Genomic DNA, 7,989 nt, shown 5'->3' with positions numbered 1-7,989 from the left:
CAAGAAAACAATGTGAACAAGGGCAAAATTGGAAATAGATAAAAGTTAATAGTTAAATAATGATGTAATTGAAAAATCTAGACATTTCTTCATATTTTCTCAGCCAAAACGCCATGGAAGGTCTGGAGAAAGCTGGTTTTTCATATTTTTACATCATGTGAGTCTAATTCTTGCTTTTTCTTGATAATTTTATGTTTTATGACTTTTACAATTAGGTCCACTTGTAGAATTCATTAGTTTTTGATTTTATGGGTGAAATTGGAAGTTACCCTGGATGGATAAGGAATTTTATGATGAATTATTATGAAATTTAAGTTCTAATTTCATATTAAGGTGGTTTTATTAAGTGATTTTGATAGGAAATGATATTTAGGACCTAATTGTGAAAAAGTTGTGAATTGAAGGTTGCTGTTGAAATTCAGAATATAAAAGGTTTTGAAATAGTTTATAATGATAAAATAAAGTGTTAATTGAGAAAAATTAGTTCAATTGATGGGTGAATTGAGTAGGGACTAAATTGTGAAAGCAGTAAATTTTGGGTAAAAGTGCAATTTCGAAATTTGAACAGCATAAATTGTGAAGTGAAATAGAAATCAAATAAATGCTAATGAGTAGAAATATTTTATATTATAGATCAAGAATCCAAAGAAGAACGAGGAAAAGAAAAAGTTATGAATAGTCCCTAAATTTCAATATCTTCTACAAATTAGCCGGGTAAGTTCATATGGTTGAATTTAGATGTTTATTTGTGAATGATTGAAGTTTATAATGTGTTATTATATACTAATTTGTTGTGGGATTGTGTAGATTTTGTTAATGAAAGAATAAATGTGGAAATGCAAATTAGGAAAACGCAGGATTGAGTACGTTCAGTATCGTGACGTGTGATGAATTGATTGGATAAGACCATGGTTGTTCCATGGCAAAGTGTGAAATGTAGGTATGGTATCATCCATACTGAGTTGTGAAATGTAGGTATGGTATTATCCATCTTGAGTCATGTGAAATGTAGGTATGGTATTATCAAATCCATCTTGAGTTAAGAAATGTAGGTATGGCATTTCCCATACCGAGTTGAAAATGTAGGTATGGTATTTCAATGAGGAAAACCATACTGAGTTGTGAATCGTGGCATTGAGCAACGACGTACTCAATTTCGTAAGTCGTTTCCTAATTTGATTATAAGAAATAAAGAGAAGTGATCCAAATGGAAGAGATTGAGTAGTTATTCTTGTTGAGCTCAACTATGTGAATTATTATAACAATGGTTGTGAATCGCAGGAAACTTTAGTAAGTGTTTTGGTATTGTTTGGAAATATTATGTTTGGTAAGCATTACTTTTAACCTATGAACTTACTAAGCTTCAATAAGCTTACTTGTGTGTGTTTAATATTTTTATGTAGATTGACTTGAAGTGAAGTGGGTAGATCGGATCAACACAACAAAGCACACTATCCAGATCAATTCCGGTAGCTTTTGTTTTATGTTTGAAGATTTATATGGCATGTATAGAGTTTAAATGAAATGAAGTAAAGATGTTATAAACTAGTTAACAACATTTTGTACTAAAATAGTTTTTGGTTAGTAGCAGTAGTCTGAGTTTGAAAATTCACCATAAATCATAAAAATATAATTATAGGTTGAATAAAATATGAAATTAAATCTTATTGAATCTAGTTTCACATAGAAGAAACGGTGTAAGCAAAAGGCTTTCATATCAGGAGATATTTGAATTTTTGTGAGACAAGGTCAGAGTGATTTTGAACTCCCCTGTTCTGATTTGTAAAAATCATTAAAAATTATAAAAAATTAATTAGGAGTCATACTATATATGTATGGATTCCTTATTGAGTCCATTTTTAATAGAAATAAACGTCTTGGTCATTTGAATTCTGTACATGGAGAAATTTGGTTCATAGTGAACAGGGGTCAGAGTAGCTGAACCCTGAAATAGGGGAGATCTCAACTAATAAACTGTACTAATTGGCCCAACCAAAAATTCTAGAAAAAAATTAGTAAGTAGATATATGAGTCTAGATTTGGGGAAAATTTACGGATTTAGATTTCGAGTTTTGTAACTCGAGATATGATTTTTTTTTCATCTGTAACACAGTTGGACAGCTTGTCTGGAAAGTGTGATATAAATTGTTTGAATTTGTTTAAGTGCTCAAATAAGTTTAGTAATGCCTCGTGCTCGACTCCGGCGACGGTCTCGGGTAAAGGGGGCGTTACATTTATTGGTATCAGAGCTTTGGTTTAGTCGATTCTCGAAGCTAATTTGATGTGTAAAATGTTTAAAAATACATGCCATATAAATCTGTGATAGTGTGATGTGAATGATCCGATCTAATTACTAATTTTTGTTATAGATTGTAAAGATGTCTGATAGACCCGATGGTGCTAGTCAAGAAGAGGAAGTTAATAGTAGAATACAGACTTCGAAAGGGGAACAATTGGTAATGTCCTATTTCTTTGATGAGAGAGGAAGAACTTAAAAATATGATTTACGGATTAATGAATCAGTGGTATCATGAAACAATACAAGGAAGAAGTCAGGCACAACAACCTCCTCCTCCCCCTACTGTACCACTAGTTACAACCCCGGTTGCTCCTTCTTTAATAGATGAATCTAGCAAAAGAACACCAATTGAAAAACTCAGAAAGTTTGGAGCTAAAGAATTTCGAGGGAGATCGGACGATGATCCGATTAAAGCAGAGTATTGGTTAAAGAGTTTGGAGAGAGTTTTTAAACAGATGATGTGTTCTCCGGAGGACTATTTGGGATGTGCAGTTTCGCTATTGAAAGAAGAAGCGTATAATTGGTGGGAAACCATTGAGGCAGTGGTACCTGCAGATAAACTTACCTGGGAATTCTTCCAAAACGAATTTACGAAGAAGTATGTGGGAAAGAGATATTGTAACGCCCCCACGCCCGAAACCATCACCGGAGTCAAGCTTGAGGTGTTACTAAACTTATCTTACCTTTTAAACAACTCTAAATCACTTATTTTAATTTTTAGAATAAACTGTTTTTCTGCGTCATGGTTACTTAAAAATTCATTTCTCGAGTTTCAAAACTCGAAATTAAGATCCGTAAATTTTTCATGAAACTAGACTCATATATATATCTACTAATTTGTTTCTAGAATTTTTTACTTAGCCAATTAGTACAGTTTATTAGTTAAAGTTTCCCCTGTTTCAAAACTCGACTGCACTAACCTCTTGTTACTACGAACCATGTTTCTTCCTGTACAAAATTCATATCACTAAGCCGTTTGTTTCTCTTAAAACTAGACTCAACAAGGATTATAACCATATAAAGTATACCTTCTAATTAGTTTTGTACAATTTATGGTGAATTTCCAAAGTTGAAACAGGGGTTCTAGAAATCGCTCTGACCTTGTTTCACTAAAACTCAGATATATCATGAAATATAATACCTTTACCTATTTTTATTATTCCATAAGAAAATAGACATAATAAGATTTAATTTCATATATTATTCATCTTAAAACTATATTTATACAATTTTAGTGATTTTTCAAAGTTACGTCATTGCTGTTACTTGAATCTGTTTTTAGGTTACTTTCACATTTTCATAATTTTCATGTGATAATCACCATTCAATCATACATATTAATAAACATGCATATCATCGGCCATTTTATTAGCTAATCACTAGCAAGTATTTACACATCATTCATTGTTCATATTATACCAAAAGTGGCTAAGTTTCTATACATGCCATACACAAAACAAAACGTCTAATTATACCGAGTTATTTCTTTGATAGTGTGATCGGCCTCCGACATTTCCTTTGATCCCGAGTGACTAGATAAGTACTATAAGAAGAAGAAAATAAAGAGATTAAGCACTAGGCTTAGTAAGCTTACAAGCAAATAAATCACAACATTCAACATAATGGATAATTATGCATAATATCATCTAACATCATAAATTTCTTTACTTCTCAATTTCTATCTTCTTCTTTATTCCCTTACCTTCTTTCTTACCCGACCTTTCCTTTTCATAAGTATAATCTACTTTTCCTTTGCTGTTAATTCACTGTAATTTAACTCGTATCCTGACCCGTTGAACCACTCGGAATACTAAGGATACTAGGTCGCTTCTGTCTCATCAATATCTCGCCAATGCCATGTCTTTGACATGGACTTACATGAATTATTCTGTCTCCAATGCCATATATAATATGGACTTACATGGCTCAATCTGTCTCCAAAGCCATATTTCTAATATGGACTTACATGGCTCATTTCATTACATCTGTCAACCCTAATATCCTAACATTCCTAGGGTTCAACCGGCTTTCTAACACTTTTCCTCCGTCACTTCACCTTAAATTCGACTTTAAATATTTTCATAACATAATATATAAATGCTGAAATTGACAATAATAATGTAAAATAAAAGAATATTGCATTTATTTACTGTAAACTTACCTCGATACAAAATGTGACTAAACTTTACAATTTAGTCCTTTACTTTTCTTTTCCCGATCTACTCTCGAATTTCACTCTTCTTGATCTATAATAGCAAATTTAGCTTATTTAATATCAACATTTATCAAAACAACCCTTTACTCAAACTTTGGAAAAATTACATTTTGCCCCTAAACTTTCACATATTTGCACTTTTGCCCCAAGGCTCGTAAATTAAACTTCATCCTATTTTCTTATGTTTTATGACATTCTGATCATTTTTCCTTCTATGGCAACATCAAATTCACACACTAACATGCACTTATGACTATTAGGTATTTTTACCGATTAAGCCTTTTACTCGTTTTCACTTAAAACCAAGTAGCACAAGTTGTCTAACATAATTTAAAACCTCATATTCCATCATAAAACATTAAAATACACAAATTTCACCTATGGGTATTTTTCCAAATTTGATTCCTAACTTAAATTATTGCTAGCATAAGCTTTATCGAGCTAGGGACTTCAAAACGTAAAGATCATTAAAAGCGGGCTTGGAATCACTTACTATGAAGCTTGAAAGTTGAAGAAACCCCAGCTATGGAGAGAGGTAAGGTTCTGCTGGTAACTTGAAGAAGATGATACAATTTTATCATCTTTTTACCTTTTATTAATGTTAATAACCAAATGACCAAAATGCCCTCCTTACTAAACTTTCAAAAATTCCTTCTATGTCCTAATTTTTCCATGAACTTAAAATTGGTCAAATTACCATTTAAGATCTCCTAATTAATATTCCAAAATAATTTCATACTAAAACTTCTAGAATGCAAGTTTTGCAAATTATTCGATTTAGTCCCTAACCTCAATTTAAGCACTTTATGCATAGAATTTTATCACAAAATTTTTACACAATCATGTAATCATACCATGAACCTCAAAATAATAATAAAATATTTTTATTTTATTTTTATTTTTACCTCAATTTGTGGTTTCGCAACCACTATTCCGCTTTAGCCCTATTTGAATGTTACATATATTTAGATAAGAAGAAGAGAATTTCTTGATCTTGACAAGGAATAAAACAGTGGCGAATATGAAAGAGAATTTGTGTATCTCAAGAGATATGCTCGGGATGTTAAAATTGACAGAGGAAGAAATGTGCATTAGATTTGAAGAAGGGCTTAATGATGAAATCGTAATGATGATTGGAGGTACAGAGATTCGAATTTGTGATTCGTCGATCGAGCTCAAAAGATGGAAGAAGTGTATAACGAAAGATGCAAAGAGAAAGAAGAGGTAAAGAGGTATACAAAAGAAGTTTCTCTAGACCAACTTCGACTTTTTCGCCAAAAGTTCGAAATGATTACAGTCGACTGTTATAATCCCAGAACGATCGAATAAAAGTAAAACGACTCAACAAGATGTCGGAATAACTAAGAAACCAGCAGCTAGTGCTAGTAGTGTGCAAAATATTCCGAGACTTAGATGTAAAAATTGTGGTAGATTTCATATTGGTGAGTGTTGGGGAAGAGCAGGAGCTTGCTATAAATGTGGTGGAACTGATCATTTTATTCGGGATTGTCCTCAATTATTAAAAGAAGATAGAGAACAAGGGGAGAAGCAAGCAAATACTCCTCAGAAAGGTAAACGTTCGGGTCAAAGTAGTGCTGCTGGGACTGTTCATTCGGGAACGAGAGATACTGCAGCTCGATCAGAGACAAGAGTACCTGCACGTACATATGCTATCCGGGCAAGGGAAGAAGCTTCGCTCCGGATGTGATAGTGGTAATTTCTATCTTTTGATGATTCTCAGATATGCTTTAATTGATCCCGGATCTACACATTCATATATTTGCACCGCATTAGTGTCGAAAAGAAAATGACCGTTGAGTCCATCGACCTTGAATTGCAAGTCACTAATCCACTAGGGCAAAGTGTGTTGGTTAATTTAATATGTCGGAATTGTCCACTGAAAATACAAGGCGTGAATTCTCTCACGATTTAATGTTGTTACCTTCCGAGAATTTGATGTTATTCTTGGAATGGATTGGTTGATTGAACACGATGCCATAGTGAATTGTAGAGAAAACGGATTGATTTAAAATGTCGATGGGAAATAGTTTCATTGAGTTTGGGGATAAAAGAATGATGTCGAATTATTTCACCTTTACAAATAAAATTGATTCGGAAAGGTAATGAAGCATTTTAGCTTATATTCTTGATACTGGGTTCGAATTGAAGATGGAACAATTGTCGATTGTTAATGAGTTTCTTGATGTGTTTCGAGGAATTACCGGTTTACCCCGGATCGTGAGGTTGAATTCACAATTGATGTAATTCCGTACCGCTCCAATATCAATAACACCGTATAGAATGGCACCATTTGAGTTAAAAGAGTTGAAGACACAGTTGCAAGAGTTATTGGATAAAGGGTTCATCGATCGAAAGTACATCACCTTGGGCGCACTGTCTTATTTGTGAAAAAGAAAGATGGTTCGTTGCGATTGTGTATTGATTACGTGCGGTTGAATAAGGTAACAATTAAAATAAATATCCATTACCTCGATCGATATTTGTTTGATCAACCGAAAAGTCTGCAGTTGTTCTCAAAAATAGACCTTAGATCTGGGTATTATCATTTGAAGGTTAAAGAGTGTGATGTGCCAAAGACCTTTTCGAACTCGGTATGGTCACTACTGAATTTTGGTAATGCCTTTTGGTTTAACGAATGCCCCGCTGCATTTATGGATTTAATGAATCAATTTTTCAGTCTTATTTGGATAGATTTGTGGTGGTATTTATTGATGACATATTGGTCTATTCAAAGGCGAATCCGAACATGCACAAAGACTTGAGAATTGTACTACGACGTTGAGAGAAAAACAGTTATATGCGAAATTTAGTAAATGTGAGTTTTGGCTTCATGAGGTTGAATTTCGGGTCATATTATATCAATCGAAGGAATTCGTGTGGATCCAAGTAAAGTTTCAAAGAATGGTGAATTGGAAAACATCAAGAATGTAATCGAAGTGCGAAGTTTTCGGGATTAGCAGGATACTATCGCCGTTTTGTAAAGAATTTTTCCATGATTGCTTCACCAATGACTCGTTTATTACGTAAGAATGTTGAGTTTATGTGGGTCGATGAATGTCGCAGAGCTTTGATCGATTAAAGAAAATGTTAATGAAGCTCGGTCTTAACTCAACCGTAATCGTATATCGTATGTTGTGTACAAGTGATGCATCTTTAAGTGGTTTGGGTTGTGTGTTAATGCAATCGGGAAAGGTGGTGGCTTATGCTTCACGGCAATTAAAACCACATGAAAAGAATTACCCTACACATGATCTTGAGTTAATGCAATTGTTTTTGCCTTAAAAATTTGGAGACACTATTTATATGGTGAGAAGTGTTATATGTATACGGATCACAAAAGTTTGAAATACTTAATGACTCGAAGGAACCGAACTTAAGACAGAGACGGTGGTTAGAGTTCTTTGAAAGACTATGATTTGGTTATTGACTATCATCCGTGGAAAGCTAATGTAGT

At 33.3% G+C, this 7,989-nt stretch overlaps 1 long non-coding RNA gene across 1 annotated transcript; it reads left to right on the top strand.

Annotated features, from left to right (window-relative positions):
* The first annotated feature begins 666 nt into the window (after positions 1 to 666).
* LOC128280538 (uncharacterized) lies at positions 667 to 1,693 on the top strand. Its single transcript, XR_008270632.1, has 2 exons — positions 667 to 714; positions 1,404 to 1,693. It is a non-coding gene; the product is annotated as an uncharacterized LOC128280538 (long non-coding RNA).
* The last annotated feature ends 6,296 nt before the right edge of the window (positions 1,694 to 7,989 follow it).

The sequence above is a fragment of the Gossypium arboreum genome, chromosome 9, assembly GCF_025698485.1.
Source record: "Gossypium arboreum isolate Shixiya-1 chromosome 9, ASM2569848v2, whole genome shotgun sequence".
NCBI classification, from domain to species: Eukaryota; Viridiplantae; Streptophyta; class Magnoliopsida; order Malvales; family Malvaceae; genus Gossypium; species Gossypium arboreum.
Note: the sequence above shows the minus strand (reverse complement) of the source record. Positions and strands in the feature narration are given on the sequence as shown.